Here is a 25,619-nt window from a genome sequence, read left to right as displayed (position 1 = left end):
TTTCCCCCCCCCCTCCCTTTTTCCCACCCCCCCTGTGGTGTTCTTAACACCCCCCCCCCTCTTTTTGCCCTCGTTGTGTTTCCTCTCCCCCTCCCTCTCCAACAATTTTTACCAATACTTTGTGTCTAACTCATTAAAACATATAATTTATTATTCTGTAATATGTCATTTACTATTCTGTAATGTCATTTATTTTTAAACAACCAATTGGACATGTATTCTTTAATTATGAACTCATCATGTTTTCATATAGAAAATTATATTATGATTTCACCTAATTAATGAGTCTGAGCATCGACATATCATTTATACATCCCCCCATCCCATCTCCCTCCCCCCCCCTTTTTTTCTTCTTTTTTTCCTTTGGTCACATGCTTATGTACTCAAAATTAATGCCACTTTATTACTTATACCATTTTTATTTTATTTTTTATTTTGGTTTGTTTTGGTTTTATTCACATTTTTTTATATATACTTTGGATTCTACATTGACACTGTTGTATCTAATTTATTGTATTATTATGGTCTACGACTTTTAATATTTAATATTACCAATATTAACACTATTTGTGTTATCAGTTTATGATATGCACTGTGGTTTACTCACCAAGTTTTGCCCCGTCTTCGGTCCTGCGTCCCTTTCATCTTTTTCTTCTTCCTTTCCTTTTCCTGTTTTTCTTCTTTTCATCTCTTTCTGCTATCTATACACTGGGGACACAACATAATATTCAATTCCCAATCCCTTTACTCTCTAATGGGATCACCGTGATGAGTATTACACTCACACATACAATGTCCCTCTCCGGGGTTGCGCATGCGTGGATGGGTTCGGGAGCCCCGCCCGGCCTTCTGTCGTCTTTGCTCTCGTGCTGCGCCTGCCTCGTCTCCTGGGACACGCGTCCCTGGGGGCGCGCACGCGCAGAACGGGCGTGACGTCCGACTGTCGGGATCTCGCGGCTCAAGTCGAACTCCCGCGCATGCGCCGTGGACCGGTATCTAGCAGCAACACACACCGGAACTTATTGATCCACCACCTATCCTCACACTATAAATACATTCATACAAAGTGACACGGTCACGCATTATCCCCTGAGGAAGCCAGTTTGGCGAAACGCGCGTCGGGGCGTTATTACTGCAGGCTGCAGTGTGGGAACACATACTTCGACTTCTATGGGTAAGCCTACCTCACAAAGCAACTATATCCTTAGTGGATCCCTGTGGACCCACATGTACATTTCTTTCATTTCTACTCTATCTCTTCCTTCTGGCTGGTTGTAGCTCCCTAAGACGGTTCCTTCTTTACCCATTTTTTATCTGGGCAGTACAGGGCTCATAACCCTATGACCCCGGGTAACTTGTCTTCACCAAGTGTATGATGTACTTTATGCACTTGTATACCATCACACCCGAGTGCAACCCTGAAGGACTGTTCTATAGATGTCCTTTACATCACTTAGGAACTAATGACATAAATACGTACATTTGTTATATACAATCATGCTAAGTTAGAGTAGTATTGCAGGATACCCTTAATCCACTGACGTCATATCCCACACTGTTCTTCTTTTTTAGATCTCCTTGTATTTTAATTGCAATTTTTGTGTTGTATGTCCAATAAACTATTTATACTTTTTCATTAATTGTGTGGCTTTCTGGCTTTTTGGTTCTAATGAAGTTTGCTCAATATTTATGAAGCTTGCCTATTTTACATATTGGAGGTGCATCAAATACCCTACAGTAGCACCTAACCCGCTACGTAACCTTCTGGAGTCTTTGTATTCATAAACTGTATCTACAAGGTGGGTATGGGCCACTATTTATGTAGGGGGGAACTATGTGGCACTATCTACAATGGGGGGCACTATCTACGGTGGGCTGTGTGGCACTATCTACAAGGGAGAGTGTGTGGCACTATCTACAAGAGCGAAAGAAGTTGGGTGGGGCAGATTACACCTAGTGGTAGTAACTTCACACTGAATTTGCTCAGATACATCTACATCAGGTATGATATTAGATCAGCAGAAGTTGTTTGAAAAGTTAGTATCCACTTAAAGAACTTCATTTGTATAGTCTTGTAGAAAGAAGGGAAATGGAAACATTTAAATATGTTAAAGGTTTGATTAAAGTTCAGGAGTAGAGATGAGCTAATTGATTCTAAACTAATCGAATTCAGTCCGAATTTCCCAAAAGTTTTAAATCCGTCAAAATCCAAAACTTTTGGTGTTTGCTTCGCACGAAACGGCAAAATGGTAGCTGTCGGACATCATTTTACACATTAGAGGAGAAAAAGAGGAGATAAAAACAAAATAAAACTACCATACTCACCGGCCTCCTGAGATGGCTGGCGGGGACCGTAGCAGTCGTATGGGACAAAACAACGGTATCTCAGGAGGCCGGCAGGGACGCGTTGCTACAAGAGACCAGGCGAGGTGAGTATAGTATTTTTTTTATTGTAAGGGTATGTGCACACTCTGAATAAAAAACATCTGAAAATACGGAGCTGCTTTCAGAGAAAACAGCCTCTGATTTTCAGGCGTTTTTGAAGCTGAAAATGAAGCTTCTTTTAATTTGGAGCTTCTTTTGAGGCTTCTTTTCAGGCTTCTTTTGAGGCGTTTTTTGAGGCATTTTTCATAGTGTTCAATGAAAATCAGCTTCAAAAAACGCCTCAAGAAGTGACATGCTACTTCTTTTTATGGAGCGTCTTTTTACGCTCCGTTTTTTAACAGTGGTGTAAAAAGTCGCCCCGTATGAACTAAATGCTGTTTTTCCCATTGATTTCAATGGGCAGATGTTTGTAGGCGTTCAGCTTCCGTTTTTTCCAGCGTTTTTTGAAGCGCAAATGCCCCAAAATACGCCTGAAAACACTGCGTGTGAACATACCCTAAGGGTGGAATCACAAGTGCCCTATTTGACTCTCTAATGTCATCTGTATTCAACTTAGATATAGCCCTAGGTGACATCAGAGAGTCAGACAGGGCAATCGGGGAAACTTGTGATTTATGGGAAATTTATTCGGACCAATTTGGATTAGACATTCAGGAGAGAAGTGTTTTTCATTTTTTTTTTTAAAACTAAACACAAGATCAAGGGGGCACAATCTGAAATTAGTTGGGGAAAGATCAGAAGTAAAATTAGAATATATTATATTACTGAAACAGTAGTAGATGCCTGGAACAAACTTCCATCAGATGTGGTTGGAAGATCAACAGTAAATGAATGTAAACATGCCTGGGATAAACAGATATGTATCGTAAGATACAAAATATAAAGGAAATCATTTAAGGGCAGACCAGATAAACCATGTTGTTCTTTTTTTTCAGCTGTCAATCTTCTATGTTTCTATGTTTGTTTATGGCTTCTATTCTGCCTGACAGTTTTTCAAACTTTGGATAAGGAGACCAAATATATCTAAGTTAGCTCACTAATATTATATTATTTCTAAATGGCTCAAAAAAATGTATTCTGTATAGGATTCCTCACTAATGTTTCTGAACAATTTGGGCAGTAGACACCATTTTCTTAATGCAAAATAAATCCCATTGAATCAAATATATGTAAATGCAGCCTCTTTAGTGATGGCTAGCAAATCAAAAATTGTAAAATATCAGATTATTGAATCAAGAGTTCCCTTTTACTTTTTCCTTTGATGCAAATTATATAGCAAGTTATTGCTATTATTGAATTATTAATAATTGTCAAAGCGATTGGAAATGGTATTACTATTTAAAAAATATAGAAATGCAAATAGAAAATTAGCCACAAGGTGGCAGTATTAGACTTACATTCACAATAACATTGTCAGAATTGTGCTTATATTGAATATTATTTATGATGCAATCTGGCTTTGTAAGAGAAAAAGGCAAAAGGAAAAAGGCAAGCTACTTTTTTGTGAACTTGTGCATGTGCTATTTCTATGTATGTAGTATACACAATAGAACTATCTATCTATCTATCTATCTATCTATCTATCTATCTATCTATCTATCTATCTATCTATCTATCTATCTATCTATCTATCTATCTATCTATCTAAAATTTATGTAGAACCATTTCAGATATTAAAATAAACCGCAATATAAACCAATTACAATATGCAAATGATGAGGCGAAGGACAAAACGGCAATTTCTCATTACGCATGTCAATTTTTAAAAACTGTCTTCAGCCAGAAGCGCTCAGATTCTGACATGCCTTGATCGAGGTCCGGCATTTTTCCAAAAAATCTACCTTAATCTTCAGAATACAACTATGAAGACACTTCAAAACCACCATGAGGGTTCCCCCTCGCCTTCTACCACCTGCTGGTCTGACGATCTTTGGGAAACATAATGTCTAAGAGATTTTAACCATCTGCCACCTCCTGCGACCTACTGCACAAGACCTCTGTCTTTATTAAATGATTACATGGACAGAAAAGTTAGCCATAAGCAGAGCTGCAGATGCTGTACAGGCTGAGAAGAAGAAATACAAAGCATTGACTGACTGTCCACTATGTAAAATTTGCTTTGAAGTATTAAAGTTAGGAGCTGAATATAAAAGCAAAATTTACATTATGTAAAATAAGGAAATATGATACGAAAAACAATTACTGAAAATTAAAATTTTCCTTCTGCACAATTCTAAAATAGCCAGACTGGAGCAGGTAAAAAAAAGGGTGAAATCTACAACACCTGAAATGAACACAATAAAAGACATATTTCTGTTCAGCCTCATGTTCAAGGCTAAGCTGCTTGCACGGTTCTGTACAGTGACACGCACTATGTTTCTGTAATATGGACCTGTAGACACTCTGGGTGCTGACGTGATATGCATCTCTAATCTTTACATAGAAGCACAAGTCTTTAAATAAAGATGTTCCTTTTTGGCTGGGTTCACACGTGGCGGAATTTCACTTAAATTCCGCTGCGGACACTCCGCAGCGTTAATCCGCAGCGGAGCCGTTTGTCCATTGACTTACACTTTAATTTAGCAGTGTTCGTTTAGACGAGGCGTAAAATTCTGCTGCGGAGCATAGGCTGCGGAGCGGAATTTGGTGTCCGCAGCATGCTCTGTCTGTTGCGGAGCAGTGGCGGACTCATGGCGGAATTTCTCCATTGACTTCAATGGAGATTCTAATTTCCGCAATGAAGTCCGCAGCTGTCATGCACATGTTATGTGTGCTGCGGATCCGTCTTGCTTTTTTAACTTGACATTTCTTCATTCTGGCTGGACCTATGTATTTCTAGGTCTACAGCCAGACTGAGGAAGTCAATGGGGCTCCCGTAATGACGGGAGCGTTGCTAGGAGACGTCAGTAAATAGTCACTGTCCAGGGTGCTGAAAGAGTTAAGCGATCGGCAGTAACTGTTTCTGCACCCTGGACAGTGACTACCGATCCCAATATACATCTATCTGTAAAAAAAAATGAAGTTCATACTTACCGAGAACTCCCTGCTTCTGTCTCCAGTCCGGCCTCCCAGGATGACGTTTCAGTCTAAGTGACGGCTGCAGCCAATCACAGGCTAATAACAGGCTGCAGCGGTCACATGGACTGCCGCGTCATCCAGGGAGGTCGGGCTGGATGCCGAAGGAGGGACGCGTCACCAAGACAACGGGCGGTAAGTATGAATTTCTTTGACTTTCACAAGGGAAAGTGCTGTCCCTTCTCTCTATCCTGCACTGATAGGGAGAAGGGAAGTACTTTTACCGCAGTCCGCAGCAGCTAGTCCGCATCAATTTACTGCACATTTTGTGCAGATCCGCAGCAGAATCTGCAACGCAGATTCTGTGCGGCATTGATGCGGACAGTTGCGGAGGAAATCCGCCACGTGTGGTCATGCCCTTAGTGCCTGCCAATCCATTTGAGGGGACTTTCGACATTAGATAGAGGAACTTTGTAATCTCCAAACCACAATAGCCTGCATGCCTAGATATCTGGTTGTTGAGAGGCAAGGTGTTAACACCTGTTGTATATTATTTAAAGAGATCCTCCACCAAAACCTTCATTTTTTTCTTAATAGATGATTTAACAACTTCTTATATGAATTATGAGGTAGATAGTTTCATCACACTTCATAAGAACATGTTATTACAATCCGTCCTCTATCGCAGCGTGAGCGCGAGGATTCGCTCTACCTCCTGCTCCAAAATGTTGTGCAATATCTAGATTCTATGATGTCACTAGCAGCACCTATGGCTCCTGTACATTCACTACAGGTCACCACTCCCAGTCCAGGTCTCTATTTTCCTCCGCTCTCCCGCTACTCTGGGGACCCCAAGACCTGCCGTGGATTTGTGAATCAATGCACAGTTCACTTTGAAATAATGCCCCATCTGTTTTCCTCTGATCGAGCCAAGGTGGCATACATCATGTCCCTGCCCTCCGGAGAGGTTCTAGCCCCTGTGGAAGAAAGATGAACCCCTCATGCACGACATTCAGCTGCTCCTTGCTACCTTGAAAAGAGTGTTTCAGAAGCCTTGCCGGGCATCCTCAGCGGCATTCTCTCACTTAAGACTTAACCAAGGGACACTGTCCGTGGGTCAGTTTCCGGTCCAGTTTTGTACGCTGAGTGCTGAACTAAAGTGGGTCAACGATGCCTTAGTCGCAACATTATGGGAGGGTCTGACAAGTCGCATCAAGGATGAACTTGATGGTTGAAACCTACCCCCCAACATTGATGACCTCATCTCCCTGGCTACACGGATTGACATCTAGTTCCAGGAGGGACAACGCGAGACAGCGAAGGTTCGTCATATTCATAGACTGACTCCTACCTACTAAAGACCCATGTTTGCCTCCTCATCAACCCGACAAGAAGAACCCATGCAGGTCGATAGGATTGCTGTGTCTGGTGACTACCGTCTGAGAAGACACGCGTTGAATTTATGTCAATATTGGGGCAGCAAAGCACACAATCTTAGAAATTGCCCTGTGTTTCCGGGAAACTTATTGTAACGGTTGCCGCGCCATTCCCCGCTGCTTCCACGGCCTCTGCTCCGGTTCCTGTACCCTCCATTCCCTCATACTCGTCCTGAGCTCCACTCACCCAATCCGGACACTCTGCAGGCTCTGGGCGTCACCAGGTAACTACATCTCTCACCTCCCTCCACGGCCATCATCCACAATCTGCGGCTGCAGCCACTAGAGGGCGCACGCGCTGACTCTTCCCTTCTTAAAGGGCCAGCGCGTGCGAAAATCCTAAGACTTACTATTTAAGGATCCTCCTCCCTCAGATTCTTGCTTGTTCAACCAAGTTATCCCTGTGAGCTTCCCTGTACCCAGTTGTCCCTGTTACCTTACCTTACCTTGCCTTCTGTCTAGATTTCCAATTGTGACCTCTGCCTGAACTTGTACTATCCTTGCCTGCCGCCTGCCTTGACCTATTGCTATCCATACCCGTAACGACGTCTGCTGCCTGTCCTGACTTCTAAACATGCTGTGCCAAGCGTTGCCCTGGGTTATAAGCGCCATCTCCCAGACAACAAAGAGGATCCTCAAACAAACCGGTGAGAACCGTTATACTTATGCTTAGGGCAAGAAGGAGAGTCTACCCTAGGCAACAATACTGCCTCTCAGAAAGTGTTTATTCCTGTTACCTTGTTCCTTACTGACAATAGTTTCTCGGTGCAGGCCTTCCTGGATTCCGGATCAGCTGGTGATTTAATTTGCCAAGGGCTAGTCAACCAGTACCGAATTCCGCTACTAACATTGAAGAAATCTCTATCTATCTCCTCTGTGGATGGCAATGTCCTGCCAGAAGAGGTTCATTACATCACGATACAACTCGTTATGAAGATTGAGGTACTACACGAAGAAATTATGCAATTCTACATTCTAATGAACTCCATTAGTTCTATCCCGCTGAGCCTTTCTTGGTTGAAAAGACATTCCCCAACCATTGACTGGGCATAATCACAGATCATTCGCTGGGGAGAGACATGTCACTTGAAGCGCCTTCCTAGCGTGCATCCTCTGAAAAGTCAGCCTAAGGAATCTTCTCTAGAGGGGTTGCCCTCAGACTACTCTAGCTACTCTTATGTCTTCAGCAGCAAAGCCGCAGACAGGTTACCACCCCATCGCCCATATGACTGTGCCATCAACCTGGTGGCAATGCCACCCTACCTCAGAGCAGGGTGTATCCTCTCTCGCTACCTGAGACCATGGCAATGTCTCAATACCTTCAAGGGAATCTGGAGAAAGGATTTATACATAAGTCCTCCTCTTCTGCCGGCGCTGTTTTTTTCTTTGTCCAAGAAAAGGATGGGCCATATAGACCATAGGGGGCTCAATGACATTACAGTAAAAAATACGTACCCTTTACCACTAATTGCTGAACTGTTTGATCGTTTTCAAGTTCCTTACATTTTTTCCATGGTAGATTTATGGGCGGCATATAATCTTTTACGTAGTCGCAAAGGGGACGAATGGAAGACGACATTCGAAAATCGTGATGGGCATTTTGAGTAATTAGTTATGCCCCCGCAGTATTTCAGGAATTTGTGAACAATATTTTCAAAGGCCTTCTTTATGTTTGTGTTTGTGTTTCAGACACGTGCAGTGTCCTTCATCATGGCATATGTGAAATATAATTGTGATACACCCTCCAGCACTTTGATTTACAGTTTTTAACTTGAACTACAATAAAATTGGAGCTCCGATTCCTTTTATTTACGCACAAGCGCTGGATCACAGTTTCTTTCTTTTCCATTATTGACCGCTGGCCGTGCGGAGATCCAAGCGCTATCTGGATAAAATCTACAAACGGTGAGTTGGAGGATTCCTCCCCCCCTCTTTTCCCATATGGGCTTTAAAAAAGGCTTAGATCATTTCCTGGAACAAAAAAATATTAGCTCCAATGTGTAGAAATTTTTACCTTCCCTTTTCCCATTCCTTGGTTGAACTTGATGAACATGTGTCTTTTTTCTACCGTACTAACTATATAACTCTTCTCAGTGTATCAACATCCTGAACACCCCTCCGGGTAAGACATTCATTCCACTTTCTTCCAGGTAACAAATCCTCCGTTGGGGCCACGCCTCTAAAATCTCCGGTCATCCAGGCATCTATAAGACTCTAGAGCTCATTTCCCGGTATTTCTGATGGCCGAGTTTGTGCCGGGGTACGTAAAAGATTTTCTCACTGCTTGCTCCACTTGTGCTCAAAACAAGATTCCTTGTTTAAAACCTGCAGGTTTACTACTTCCTTTACCCATACCGGACTCCCCATGGACTCACCTATCCATGGACTTCATTATGGACCTTCCAAAATCAGTCAAATATATGGTTATCTGGGTTGTAGTAGACTGGTTCTCTAAAATGGTGCATTTTACTCTTCTTCCTGGCCTTCCTTCAGAAGCACAGCTCGCTACTCTTTTCATAAGACACATTTTTCGTCTTCATGGTATTCCTACCTACATTGTTTCTGACAGGGGAGTGCAATTTACTGCTTAATTCTGGAAGGCCCTCTGCAGTCCCTTACAAATCAAATTGGATTTCTCCTCGGCTTACCATCCGCAATCCAATGGCCAAGTAGAGCAGAATAATCAGATTCTAGAAAACTATCTGCACAGTTTCATTTTTCCCGTACAAGACAATTGGTTTGAGCTCTTACCATTAGAGGAGTTTACTTACAACAATCATGTCGGGGAGTCTACTCAATCTTCATCTTTTTTCTTAGTCTTTGGGCAACACCGTAGAATACCGCTACATATACCAACTGATTCTGAGGTACCAGCGGTCAGTCTAACCCACACTTAGATTCTCAAAAACTGTCAGGATGCTAAAAAAAAAAAAATTGTCCTAGCAGTCTCTCGGTTCAAAGATTGTTCTGACAAGAGACGGAGGATTCCTCCAAATTTTTTACCAGGCGACAAAGTATGGTTATCCTCTAAATTCATCCATCTCAGAGTTCCTTCCTATAAACTGGCTCCATGTTTTCTTGGTCCGTACCGCATTCTAAAACAAATTAACCCTGTGGCATATAAACTACAACTGCCTACTTCAATAAAGGGGGTTTCCCACGAACTAAAATACAGTTAAATGTGTCCATAAATGTCAGTTATACATTTGTGCAATTACATGTCATTTTCGAAAAATGTATTGTTATAAAGATATATTATTACCATGCCTCTGTCAGAAGTTTTGTTGTGTTACTGGTTGCCCTTGGATTCGACCATAACCCATTCCTCTAGCCAGGGGCGTAACTAGGAAAGACTGGGCCCAATAGCAAACTCTTGACCTAGGGCCCCCCCCCGGGTGCCACAAGCAGCCCCCCTTATAAATAGTGCCCCCTGTAGAATGTGCCATACAGTCGCCCCTGTAGACAGTGCTATATAGCCCCGCCTACTTTTTCGTAGAAGAACGAAGCAATGGAACCTCGGGAGCCATCATAGGGGAGCCAGAGGAGAAGTTACAAAAACGTTCAAGTCATCGTTCCCTGAGACGTCAGTCCAGACGTACCGCTAAAGTCATAACCTGATCTAGAGAGTCAGAAGAGGGATAGCTAACTAACAGGTCTTTCAGGGCGTTCGACAGACCCAATCTAAACTGGCACCTCAAGGCAGGGTCATTCCACCGAGAAGCTACACACCACTTCCTAAAGTCAGAACAGTACTCCTTGACGGGTCTCTTACCCTGACGTAAGGTCACCAGCTGACTCTCGGCAAAGGCAGTCTTGTCAGTCTCGTTATAGATGAGCCCGGGAGCAGAAAAAAAAGGTCAACAGAGGAAAGTTCAGGGGCGTTAGGAGTCAAGGAGAAGGCCCATTCTTGGGGGCCGTCCTGGAGCCGGGACATAATTATACCCACTCGCTGGCTCTCAGAACCTGAGGAGTGGGGCCTTAGACGGAAATAGAGCCTATAACTCTCCTGAAAGGAGAAAAAAGTCTTCCGGTCCCCTGAGAACCAGTCAGGCAACTTGAGGTGGGGTTCAAGAGGTGAGGTGGAGGGCACTACCTGGGTAGCATCCCGCTAGTTGCACCTCTGAGCCAGGGCTTGGACCTGTAGGGAGAGACCCTGCATTTGCTGAGCCAGGGCCTCAAGGGGGTCCATGGTAGAGTAGGAACCAGGGTAGAAAAGGTATATGGGCCTGTGATTATGTAATGTCGGGTAGGGAGAAAGACAGGTGAGCCCTAATCTACCCGCCACTCAGTCCCTGCCTACTTGCACGGTCAGTCCTAGGCGACGGCGTACAACTGGGCGACGGTCCCTACGCTCAATAAGTGCACGACAGACAAACAGATGAGGGTACACAGAAGCTAAGGGAAATGGGGCAGTTGCCCACGGCAACACCGTGAGCAACAAGAGTAGTGAACAAGCCGAGTCAAACCAGGAGTGTGCGAGGTACCAAACGCAGAGCAGGAGAGTAGTCAGTAAAGCCAGGGTCAAATTGAATCAGAGGTCAATAGTATTAGCAGGAGCAGCAGAGCCAGGAAACCAGACAGAATCACAGGCAAAGGAAAATCAGGAAATTAAGGCATAAATAGACCGAGGGCGGGAGCTAGCTCCGTCTGGCCAGGCTGTGACAGGTTCTCCCACTTCTCAGCCTACCAGCCTGAGTGGTAGCAGATCGAGTCACTCTATCAGACCTAGGAGCAGATGCAGACTGATTAATAACGGGCGTCGACACAGAAGCTGTGTCTGGTAAATCCTTTACAGCAGTGTTAGAAATGACCAGATCCAACAGAGCTTCACCTCTAGTTGGGTCTTCCAAACACAGGGTCATCAAATTTTCCTTCAACAGGTTGAGTGTATTGTCTATTAGGCACTATGGAAGGTTTGGCTGAAAAAAGTGCCTACTCTTCAGGAGAGGGCTGATTATTAGTTCATGCAGTGATTCTTGGCAGATTATGGGCGCATTTCTGTGCAGTATGACGGCCTCAAATATTGTCCAAGAGTCTGATGACCTGAACTAACAGCATTGTAGGTCTGGTCTGGGTGGAAGTGTGCCTGTATTATGTTTGCCTGTAACTGGCCTAACAGGGACTGCAGCACACACCCCTGAGGAATGAGTGTGAGTAATGAGGAGTGTGTGGCTCCTGTCAGCAAAAACAAAATAAAAAACTTTAAAAAAAAGTTAAATAAAAGTGTAAAGATGAATCAATACAAATAAAAATAAAGCTATAGATACACCGAAACAAAATTAAAAATACTGAAAAGGAAAGTAAAGTGGCAAATTATTCATTTATTTTATGTATTTATTGCAATCATTGGGCTAGAAACTGGACCAGCAGTAGAGTCATGCTGTCTGAGTGTGGCTATTACACAATTGAACTGAACTAAAACATACTATAATCTTACTGTAAAGCTGACTTGATATACATTGGCATAAGTTATTGCCAGATCTCATGGCCTGCTCCAACATTGCTGGAGTGATATATGGGTAATGTATAATCCTTCTGTAAGTATGTCGCGCATCTGCATCATAATCCACTGTCCTGTCATTTACAGACAAACAATCCCACAATAGGGGGGCAAGTGGTGGATCGAGATGTTTAATTATCTATATGTTAAGTCTCTTTGTTGTTTATTCATCTAACAAAAGAGTTTTTAAATGCATCAATAAGGCTAGGGCTGCATGGCGACTTTGGCCACGACACAGGTAACACGGCGAAATATCACTTTGTTGCGCTGCCTGCATTGCAGGATATAAAAGTGGCCCATAAGTTACATAGGAATATTTATGTACCTTTACTATGCAAAACTTAAATTTCATAGTTTTTCTATTACAAGATTCGTATTTTGATCAAATTGTGTTAGCCCATCTACTGTACCTCTCAGACAGATCCATACACTCACATTATGCCTAAATAAGAGATTTGTCGCTTTCTCTTGGGCCTTGACATACATATTGCAAACTCAGGAAGAAACAACCCTTCATTGCAAATCATTAACACCTTCCCGCCGCAGCCATTTTTCAGATTTTCATTTTCATTTTTTCCTCCTCCCCTTCCAAAATCCATAACTTGTTTACATTTTTCCATCGATGTAGTCCTATGAGGGCTTGACTTTTGCGGGACCAATTGTAGTTTTTCATAGTGCCATTTATTGTACCATATAAGGTACTAGGAAAAGGGAAAAAAAATATTTGTGGGGTAGAAAATGAAAAAAACAGCGATTCCTCCATTGTTTTTTGCGATTCGTTTTTACGGAATTCACCATGCAATTAAAACATGTTAACTTTATTCTGTGGGTCAACACAATTATGGTGATACCAAATGTATATAGTTTTTCTATATTTTACTACTTTTACAAGGAAAAAACTAACTGTGAAAAATAAAATTTATTTTGTGTTGCCAAATTCTGAAAGCCATAACTTTTTTATTTTTTATTTTTCCATCAATTAAGCGGTATGAGGGCTTATTTATTGCGGCATAAACTTTAGTTTTCAATGCTACCTTTTTGGGGTACATGGAAGGTTTTGAACCTTTTTATTCCATTTTTTGTGAGAGATGAGGTGACCAAAAAATAACAATTCTGGCATTTAATTTTTTTTTTTTTACACGGCGTACACCGTGTGCGTTAAATAATGATATATTGTAATAGTTCAGACTTTTATGGATGCGGTGATACCAATTATGTTTATTTTATTTTTATTTTACAATGCTTTAGGGGGGAAATGGGAAAAGGTTGTTTTTTTTTACTTTTAATATTTAATTTTTTTGTACATAAAAAAAACCTTTATTTCACATATTTTTTCATTTTTTATCAGTTCCCCTAGGGGACTTGAACCAGCGTTTGTTTGATCGCTTGCCCTATATACTGTAATACTAATGTATTGCAGTTTATCGTCTTTCTGACAGGCTTCTATCAATAGGAGCACAAAGATGGCAGACCTGTTGGTCTTCAATTGGTTCCAAGGCTGCCATAGCACCGTCGCCACCCCCCCCTGCGATTGCATTGTGGGGGCCGCGATGAACTGCTAGAGGGGGTCGTCCCCCTCTTTCTAACTATTTAAATCCCACCCGTTACTGTGAAGTGTCGGCTGTATGATGTGGGCTCAGCTATGATGTATGGATTTGTCAAATGTCTGAAGGGGGGGTTAAAATAGTAGTACTGAATTGCAAAGTTATACAAATATTGCTAAACATACCTATAGACATCAGGGCCGCACCATCTATGAGGCGAGGTGAGCCTCCCACCTCAGATAGCCTGCTAACTCTGAGGGGGCGGAGGCGGCGCCACTGAAACCAATCTATGTAGGACACTATCTACAGGGGGCTCGATGGGGGGCAGTACCTACAGGAGGCTCTATGGGGCATTATCTACAGGAAGCTCTATGGGGGCACTATTTACAAGGGGCTCTATAAGGGGCACTATCTACATGGGGGCTCTATGAGGTGCACTGTCTACATAGGGCTCATGGAGAGATACTATCTACAGGGGGCTTTATGAGGGGCACAATCTACATAGGGCTCTAAGATGGTGCTATCTACACGGGGCACTGCGCGTGTGTGTGTGTGTGTGTGTGTGTGTGTGTGTGTGTGTGTGTGTGACACAGTGTATAGTGATACTACACTGTGCCTCTTGTGCTATTATGCTATTATGCTGAGCGGCATACTGCAGAAATGGGATGTGACCGGGAGAAATCATGAAGGTATGGACCAGATGGAGAAGAAAAGTGAAAAAAAACAACTACAATCTGAGAACACATCACCTGTGAGTCACTAAATGTAAATATTCTGCCTCTAACTAATCAGTACTGTAGTCACCGTATGATGTGCAGTGAGATGATGGGTGGCATGATTTTTTTTGTGAAACAGAAACTCCCAGCATATCCTTACCATTGTTCGGATCATGCTGGGAGCTGTAGTTTTACACCGTACAAACCTATATGGCAGTAGTAACACTGAATTTGAAAATGAGGATACCAATATGTATAATACATTAAGGGCCTGTTCACATCAGCATTTGCCTTTCGTTTGGGCATTTTTTTCCTAATCAGAAATCAGTTGCAAAGTAAGGGTCTGTATATCCTTAGAGTACGCTTTTTTGTTCAAACAATAAATCATGAGGGATCCATGGACAAATCCTAGGCTTTGTTCACACTTACATTGATGGAGTCTGTCAAGATTCACCAATATCTATTTAAAAAACAGATCTGCCAAAGCTGTCATTGCTCCCTTTATAAACGGAAGCAATGATGGTACTATGATCAGAGCATTTTTTGGGACTCATGTGAATGGAAATGAAGATCAGTTTGAAAATGATCATCAGTTTTTTACAGGATCAGTCATGATCGGTGTTGTATTAATTTCATCATTGAGGTCAATCAGAGATGGAATGAACTTGTAAGGACTTCTAGGCTTGACAAGAAACATGTTCACAAATGGACTAAATACATTACAAGCCTAGGTAGGCGTCTGAATTCTCAAATCTGTTACACATCTGAGTAAAAACAGAACCATGATGATTGTACAAGTTGCTTATGTCAGGAAAGTATCATTTCTTTGTTTAGCATGGACAGTTTCAAGTTAAATTAATGACTGACTATAATCCCCTAAATAGGGTTTAAGCTGGAAGAAAGTCTCTGATTAAAGTGTGGCATGCTGCTCCTATCTAGAAGGAATGAAACCTTGTTAAATATATTATAACTTTATAATAAAAATATTTCAAAGAGAATATTCATACATGTTCATTCTTTTGATGTAGATAATTAATTTTAATGTTTATGTTTTTGTTTTTGCTTCCACGAGAAAGCCAAGGGTTCTGCATATTTTATGTACTTGTGGGTTTACAGCATTTAGAATTTAGTTATTAATTTTGTGCACTACCTTAAAATACATTAAAGATGCAGTATAAAATTACAGGAGCAGTAACTACATTAAAGAATGGGACAATTTTAGAAATGATTATGATATGTTGTCAGAAAGCATTTCAGAATATAGAAAATGAAGTCATATTCCAGATAATTGGGAAAAAAAGAGTATTTAGAAAATTACACTTAAAAAAAGTTCACTTGACAGAAATATTCTCCTGCCACCACTCATCATAATTTTAAATCCTGTTGACAAAAAAATGCTCAAACATTTTTTTTACATCCTGTGTACGTATTCTATTTGTGCATGCTGTTCATGACATTGGGAGTTGGCAAACTGAAAAATAAAGAACTGGTTTGAGGAGGGCAGCTAAAGAGAGTTTCGCATAGGGCGCCACCCAACCTAAGGCCAGCCCTGGGCATAGTCATGCTGGAAACGTCAAGGGACTTCCCAAAACTGTTCCCGCAAAGTTAGAAGCATACAATTGTCCAAATTGCCTTGGTATGGTCAAGCATTAAGATTTCCCTTCACTGGAAATATGGAGCATAGGCCAAACCCTTAAAAATAATGCAAAAGCATTATCCCTCCTCCTCCAAATTTTACAGTTCGCACAATTCAGTCAGGCAGGAAAAGTTATTCTGGCTTTTGCCAAACCTAGACTCATCCATCAAACTGCCAGATAGAGAAGGGTGTATTGTCACTACACAGAACATGTTTCCACTGCTCCAGAGTCCAGTGCTTTACACCACTCCATCTGATTCTTGGCATTGAGATTGGTGATGTAAGGCCTGCATGCTGCTTCTCAGCCATGGAAACCCATGCCATAAAGCTCCCAACGCAAAGTTTTTGTGTGGATGTTAATGCAAGAGGAGGTTTGGAGCTCTGCAGTTAAGTCAACAGAGCGTTGGTAACTTTTATGCACTATGTGCCTCAGCACTCGGCGGCCATGCTCTTTAACTTTACGTGGCTGAGTTTCTGTGGTTCCTAAATGCTTTCACTTTGCAATAATACCACTCACAGATGATCGTGCATCTAGGAGGGAAGAAATTTCACAAACTGACATGTTACAATGATGCCATCCTATTACAGAACCATGCTGGAATTCAGTGAGCCCTTTAACTATTATGACCCATCTTTCACAAATGTTTGTAAAGGTAGACCGCATGGGTAGGTGCTGGATTGTATACACCTGTGGCAATGGGAATAAATTAAACACCTGAATTCAATGGTCAGAGGTGTGTCCAAAAACTTTTGTCTAGTGTTTTAGTGTACATATGCATAGCTCTCTCTCTCTCTCTCTCCCTCTCTCTATATATATATATATATTTATATGTATATATATATGTATATATACATATATATATATGTGTGTATATATATATATATATATATATATATATATATAGAGAGAGAGAGAGAGAGAGAGAGAGAGAGAGAGAGAGAGAATATAGACAGTATATAGAGATATACAATGAATGGCCACAATATTAGAGACACCAATCTAATATCGTGTTGAGCCTCTTTTGGCCTTCAGTACTGTAGCAATTAGTTGTGGCATAGATTCCATTAGGGTTTAAAACCATTCTGCAGGAATATTGGCCGATTAGGACAGAATAGCTTCTCCCAGTTACCACTAAAATGTCCTTCTGCCATAGTGTAAACAGCTGCCATGAAGGCATAAACTTGGCCAGTCACAATGCATAGGTAAGCTTAACTATTCAAATGTCCATCCACAGGTATCAGAGGACCCAGGGTGGGCCAAGAAAACATTCCCCACACCATTACTCCACCTCCACCATCCTAAACTGTTCACACCTGACAAGAAGTGTTCATCAAGTAATATTGCTTCTCCCAAATTATGAACCTCCCATCAGCATGGTGCAACAGACAACTGGATACATCTGACCAGTCGATATTATTCTACTGCTCAATATTCCAATTCTATTGCCCACTGGAGTCTTGCCTTTCTGTTTCTCTAAGACAGCAATGGCACTCAAACTAGTCTGGTGTTATAGCCCATCCGTGCTAAGGAACGACGAGTTGTGCATATGAAAACATAAGTTGGAGCACGACCTTTATATTCATTTGCAATTTGCTGACTGTGCACCGCCTGCTCACAGAACGATTCTTGAAATTCCCCTCTGACATTCTCTCCTTTTGTCGACGAGTTGTTTACGTCCACAGGATCCCCTTTCGCTGGATATTTTTCCTCGGCCACACAATTCTCAGTATACTCTCGACTCAAGGAAACCCCCACAAGGCTGGCTGTTTTTTTTTAATACTGGCCCTGGCTAGTGTAGCGCCGATGACCATACCTCGTTTGAAGTCATTTAGATTGGTCGATTTCCCCATTTTAATGTGGATTGACACAGAAAGTCATCAATGGAAAACTTGTTTACTTGATTTTATGCTTCACTCCGGGGTCACGTGTCTAATTTCCAAACAGGAAAGCTCCAATTGTGATAGAGCTGGCATCTCTAATAAAGTGGCCATTCAGTCTATATAAGTGTGTGTTGTGGGGTCACTAACCGTTTGGGGTCTATAAATCTGGTTTTAGCCAGGTGTCTACAGTTTTAAATATAACCTTGTTAAAAGCCCTGCCATGACACTGTCCCAGCCTTAAGTAACCTCCTCAACACCTTTTTTTTTTTTTTTTTTACCTATACCCCCATACGTCTTTAAGAGTGTGAGGAAGACTTCCTAACTCTTAATTAAACTGTACGGTCCTTGGCAGGAATGTCGCAGTAAAGATGGTACAGATATCAGAAGCTCTGTGGCAACTGAACTTTTTTAGGCCACAACATAAAATTAAACACTGATTTGTACAGTATATTTGTATATATTCCAAAATAAGATCTGTTTATTAACCCCTTCCTGCAGCTTGCCATTAATACACGTCAAGGTGTGCAGTTACTTTGCGCACCTTGACATGCAGTTACGTCTGTACTTTGACAGTTAAAGGCCATGCGGTGCTACACCGCAGCGGCGGTTAACTGTGCAGGGTGTCTACCCTGCAATCCCTGTTACCGATCAGCAGCCCATCGCCGCTGATTTCGGCAGTTAACCCTTTAGATGCGGCGGTCGATTGCGATCGCCACATTTAAGGCGTTTATAGCAGATCGTCAGCCCCCACATGAATTCACGGGGGCTGGAGATGGTTGACATGGCAACCGGAAGCCAGACAATGGCTTCCAGGCTGCCATGTACAGAAGCCTATGATCCTCGTAGGCTTCCTGTCAGTTTGACTGTCATGTCACAATGACAGTTAGAACACATTACACTCTGTAGGTAGTGTAATGTATTCCAGCAGCGATCAGAACTGCAAATATTGTAGTCCCCTAGTAGGACAAGTCAAAATAGTAAAAAAAAAGATAATAAAAATGTTTTACAAAAGTTTAAAAATAAAAGTTATGGGGGCGTGGCCTGGCTGCTGAACTGGATGGAAGTGTGAGTACTTAGCTCCTGCTCCTGTTGCCCGAATTCAGCGACTAATACACAGCCGTGGACCTCGAGAGTGGTCCTGACTACAGGACTACTTACTGGAACATGCCCAGAAAGTAGAAACCGATGAAAAAAACGGAGAAACATATGGATTTCTACCTTTCCCGCACTCCGGAGCATGGCCAAGATGGCGCCGATACACACTCGCCGGCTAGTTCCTCTACCTCAGACATGCAGCCCAGATCAGTGGAGCGCATTTCCTTGGCGCTGCCACAGCGAAGGAGTATACAAGGCTCTCCTCGTCGCAAACACCTCTGCAGATGGGGAAGGACTCACCTCTTTCAGGCCAGCTATGCGACCAGGAAGTCTGAGGTCAGCGAACAAGATTTACTCTCTCGGATCCCACGAGGGAGTCACCTATATCACCACAGACGTCGTCGTCTCCTCAAAATCAGCAACTACCTCCGGCGAATGCATCTATGTCTGAGGTAAGAGATGATGTTATGTCTATCACCATACCCCCAGATCCCTCCGACTTATTTGAGGAGATGCCCACGTCTGATAAGACAGTGACTGACTCCATAATGAAAGAGATGTTAAAAGCCTTACGCCAATCCCTGCAAGCAGATATTGGGCGAATGATTAATCCTATAAACGCTGCGATTCAAGAAGTGGATCAAAGAGTGCATGTAGTGGAATCCAAAATGGGGGAATTTGCCCGCTCACATAACGATCTCATAGATACACACTACGAGATGGAGTCTGAAATGCAATACCTCCGTACTAAAATGGCAGACATGGAAGATAGGTCGAGAAGGAACAACATAAAATTCAGGGGCATACCTGAAAGCATAACCCCCTCGGCTCTGGTGCCATATTTGCAGGCATTTATGAAGGCCATGATACCGACATCCACTGAGGCAGATCTGACCATTGATAGGGCTCACAGAGTTCCCCGCCCTAAACATTTGGCGGATACTGTACCGAGAGATGTGCTGGCGCGCATAAATTTTTATCACATGAAAGAAAATCTAATGGAAACGACACGTAAAGCTGGTCAATTACCAGAACCGTATCATCACTTAGCACTATACACAGACCTGTCTGCAGCAACACTCCAACTAAGAAGGCAACTTAACCCTATAACTACTATCTTAAGGGAAAATAAGATTCTCTACAAATGGGGATTCCCGGTTCGCCTGCTTATTACTAAAGATAACACCTTTTATGCCATTAAGAATGTGGAAGATGGAATTCAACTGTTGAATCAATGGAATTTGCGGCTTCCCATGCCCAATCTGACGAAACAACAACCACCTCGGCAAATATCGGATGACTGGCAGGTTGCGGGATCCCGGAGGAGGGATAAACTCTGAGGTCCACCGAGTATCGTGTGGGGGCTTCGATTTGCTCATCCATCCAGAGTCGGTAAACAGGGACTCTAGTTTATTTGCCCTCATACCTTAGATAGCTGATATGCTATCTCCTTTTGTCCAAATGTTTTTTGGAATGCAACTGAATAAGTTTGTTGCTTGTGTTATACTTTTGATGTTATGTCTGTATCTTTACGTTTGTGGTGTATTATGCTGGTCAAACCTCCTTCTAAGACGACATGTGACATTTCTGCCATTGATACAATACTTGGTGGGCAAAATGGTGACATCTAGAGGTAAAATAGCGGAACTTCATAGCTGCATTGTATATTGTAGAAACATGGTACTGAAACTTATGTCTTTAAATGTCAAGGGCTTGAATAGCCCACAAAAAAGGTCATTCCTTTGGTCAGAAGCTAAAACCCTCTCATGTGATGTTGTATGTGCTCAGGAAACGCATATCATAGCAAAAGATGCGTTCCGATTAAAACATCCCAACTTTCCCGTCATATATCAAGCCCATTATACGTCCAAATCTAGAGGTGTCATGATAGCTCTAAAAAATTCTCTGGCCTTTCAACATATTAAGGAGAAAAACACCGAAAAAGGCCATACTTACAAATGGACACAGACAGGTCAGAAACGCTGATGAAGGCGAGTGAGCAGGTGCTTTAAATAATAATAGCCACTCCCACTAGTCTTGAGGGGAGTGGTATGTGGTGCATGGGATGTGTAGTAAGAAATAATAAATGAATAGTGTATGTGCAAGTGTAATAATGTAAGTGAAATATAGGGGGCAGTAATGAGTAAAGTGCCTAAAAAATAAATGAATAATGGGATGCAAGTGTGTGAAACATGGAGGGATAGTGTGTAAGTCATGAGGCGCAACGTGTCTAGCCAGGTAGAAGCCTATTTGTGACGCCTTGATAATTCATAGAGCGGGCTACCCTGCTTGCTAGGCCAAACAACAACACACCATGCTCTCCCAGCATCAAAGACCTGGCTGTGTCCAAAAGAAGCGAATATAAGTAATAATGAAAAATACCTGGGGTATTAGTGATCATTTTGGCCAAAAGGACGCAAGCTCGCAATCCACGACAAGGATCCCCAGACTTGCGAGTCCCTAACTGGAGCGAAAAGCTCCTGATGTACAGACAAAACAGATAAAAACAAGGACATTTATGCAAAAACACCGAAAAAGGCCATACTTACAAATGGACACAGCCAGGTCAGAAACGCTGATGAAGGCGAGTGAGCAGGTGCTTTAAATAATAATAGCCACTCCCACTAGTCTTGAGGGGAGTGGTATGTGGTGCATGGGATGTGTAGTAAGAAATAATAAATGAATAGTGTATGTGCAAGTGTAATAATGTAAGTGAAATATAGGGGGCAGTAATGAGTAAAGTGCCTAAAAAATAAATGAATAATGGGATGCAAGTGTGTGAAACATGGAGGGATAGTGTGTAAGTCATGAGGCGCAACGTGTCTAGCCAGGTAGAAGCCTTTTTGTGACGCCTTGATAATTCATAGAGCGGGCTACCCTGCTTGCTAGGCCAAACAACAACACACCATGCTCTCCCAGCATCAAAGACCTGGCTGTGTCCAAAAGAAGCGAATATAAGTAATAATGAAAAATACCTGGGGTATTAGTGATCATTTTGGCCAAAAAGACGCAAGCTCGCAATCCACGACAAGGATCCCCAGACTTGCGAGTCCCTAACTGGAGCGAAAAGCTCCTGATGTACAGACAAAACAGATAAAAACAAGGACATTTATGCAAAAACACCGAAAAAGGCCATACTTACAAATGGACACAGCCAGGTCAGAAACGCTGATGAAGGCGAGTGAGCAGGTGCTTTAAATAATAATAGCCACTCCCACTAGTCTTGAGGGGAGTGGTATGTGGTGCATGGGAAGTGTAGTAAGAAATAATAAATGAATAGTGTATGTGCAAGTGTAATAATGTAAGTGAAATATAGGGGGCAGTAATGAGTAAAGTGCCTAAAAAATAAATGAATAATGGGATGCAAGTGTGTGAAACATGGAGGGATAGTGTGTAAGTCATGAGGCGCAATGTGTCTAGCCAGGTAGAAGCCTATTTGTGACGCCTTGATAATTCATAGAGCGGGCTACCCTGCTTGCTAGGCCAAACAAAAACACACCATGCTCTCCCAGCATCAAAGACCTGGCTGTGTCCAAAAGAAGCGAATATAAGTAATAATGAAAAATACCTGGGGTATTAGTGATCATTTTGGCCAAAAGGAGGCAAGCTCGCAATCCACGACAAGGATCCCCAGACTTGCGAGTCCCTAACTGGAGCGAAAAGCTCCTGATGTACAGACAAAACAGATCAGATTATTACTTATATTCGCTTCTTTTGGACACAGCCAGGTCTTTGATGCTGGGAGAGCATGGTGTGTTGTTGTTTGGCCTAGCAAGCAGGGTAGCCCGCTCTATGAATTATCAAGGCGTCACAAATAGGCTTCTACCTGGCTAGACACGTTGCGCCTCATGACTTACACACTATCCCTCCATGTTTCACACACTTGCATCCCATTATTCATTTATTTTTTTAGGCACTTTACTCATTACTGCCCCCTATATTTCACTTACATTATTACACTTGCACATACACTATTCATTTATTATTTCTTACTACACATCCCATGCACCACATACCACTCCCCTCAAGACTAGTGGGAGTGGCTATTATTATTTAAAGCACCTGCTCACTCGCCTTCATCAGCGTTTCTGACCTGGCTGTGTCCATTTGTAAGTATTGCCTTTTTCGGTGTTTTTGCATGAACATATTAAGGAGAAAACAGATGTGATGGGACGTTTTATTGTATTAGTATACTCAATTAATAATGTCATCTACACTATAGTTTCGGTGTGTGCTCCAAATAAGGGACAAATTCGTTTTTTCCATAGAGTAATGCGGATTGTGTCCAAAATGCAACAGGGGAGACTTATAGTATGTGGTGACTTTAACTTAATCGCTGATTCATCTGTGGATGCAACTTCCTCTGCCAGAGGAAATAGTCAGACGTTGGGCAAAGTACTGTGGCAGAGGGAGTTGTATGATGTCTGGAGATCACATCATAGCACGGAGAGAGATTACTCATTTTTCTCGGCGGCTCATGGATCGTACTCAAGAATTGACATGTTCCTGGTTGATAGAGAAGGTCTAATGTTGGCTCAAACCTCGACTATTGAAACCATAACGTGGTCTGATCATGCAGCAATTACATTAACCTTGGAAGAGAAATATAATGCAGGATCTTCTTATTTATGGAGGAACAACATTTATCTTATGTCACACTCCAAATATAAAAAGATGTTTGAGGCAGATCTAAATGAATATTTTACAGCTAATGTTAATTCAGTGTTAGACCCTAATATTCTCTGGAACGCCCACAAAGCTTTCATAAGGGGTACATTCATAAAATTAGGTCATAGGGATAAAAAAGAAAGACATGCACTAATCTCATCGTTACTTGAAGAGATTAAAAAATTGGAAATAGTTAACAAAGCCCAACAATCTGAACAACAAACTGTGCACCTTACAGCATTAAGACAACAACTACATGGATGTCTCCTCCACACTTACCAGAAACACCTAACGAAAGTAAATGCTAAATACTATTCTCAAAACGATAAAGCAACGAAACTATTAGCCTCACGCCTTAAGGTGCAACACACAAAATCTAGAATTCCTTTCCTGAGAAATGCAACTGATAATGGGAAACTATATAATCCCAAAGATATAGCCAATAGATTCAGAGAATATTATAGTGCACTTTACAACCTACAATCTGATCCCTTTTCTCCTCCGATAGTGGAACAGGATATTAACGTATTTCTGAATTCTTTATCGCTCCCAAAACTCTCAGACGCAGACATAGACACTCTAAACTCACCCATTACCCAAACGGAAATATTTAAAGTGATAGCATCCTTACCTATGGGTAAATCACCTGGACCGGATGGGCTATCGAATGACTATTATAAAACGTTTGCTTCTATATTGACTCCTCATATACACACGGTTTTTGAAAAAGCAATAGCGACTGGAATATTTCCGAAAGAAAACCAATCAGCCTTAATAGTAACGTTACCCAAACCAGGGAAAGACCCTGATGTACCTCAGAATTTTAGGCCGATCTCATTACTCAACTCCGATATAAAAATATATGCTAAATTGCTGGCAAATCGCCTGGCTCCTATTTTGCCAAATTTGGTGAGAGATGACCAAGTGGGATTTGTTAAAGGTCGACAGGCATTCGAGAACACAAGGAGAGTGTTGAATATATTACATATATTAGAAACTCGTGGACTGCCTTCAGTACTGTTGTCACTAGATGCCGAGAAGGCGTTCGACCGGATTAGCTGGTCGTACGCATTCTCAGTTCTCCGACACATGGGGTTCGGAGGAAGTATTTTAAATGCGGTATCGGCATTATATTCCGCACCATCTGCGAAAATATTTACAAATGGAGCACTCTCTGATGAATTTCTCATCACTAATGGAACCAGACAGGGGTGCCCTCTATCGCCGCTGATTTTTGTATTATCAATAGAACCATTGGCCCAAGCATTGAGAGAACATTCAGAGGTTCATGGCATTGAAATAGGGGACCGCACACATACTGTTTCGCTATATGCGGATGACATTATTTTGACATTATCAGACCCGGAGACTTCTCTTGACCAGGTTATGGATATTATTAAGAAGTTCGGGAATATGTCATACTATAAAGTGAATACCCAAAAATCACAAGCTCTCCCACTAAATATCTCAAGACAATCGTTATATTTCTTAAAAACTAAATTCCCTTTTGATTGGCAAACAGATGGCATTAACTATTTGGGGACTACGTTAACTGGTACACATAAATCGCTCTTTAAGCGAAATTATGAATCCTTATTACTAACCATACAATCGGAAACACTGCGGATGACAAAATTAGAGGTATCTTGGATTTGGAGGATTGCGGCCTTTAAGATGTTACTACTGCCGAAACTGTTATATCTGTTTCGCACCCTCCCTATACACATTCCCATGTCCTTTTTT

The sequence above is a fragment of the Rhinoderma darwinii genome, chromosome 1 (assembly GCF_050947455.1).
Source record: "Rhinoderma darwinii isolate aRhiDar2 chromosome 1, aRhiDar2.hap1, whole genome shotgun sequence".
Classification (NCBI taxonomy): domain Eukaryota; kingdom Metazoa; phylum Chordata; class Amphibia; order Anura; family Rhinodermatidae; genus Rhinoderma; species Rhinoderma darwinii.
This window is presented reverse-complemented; position numbering follows the sequence as displayed.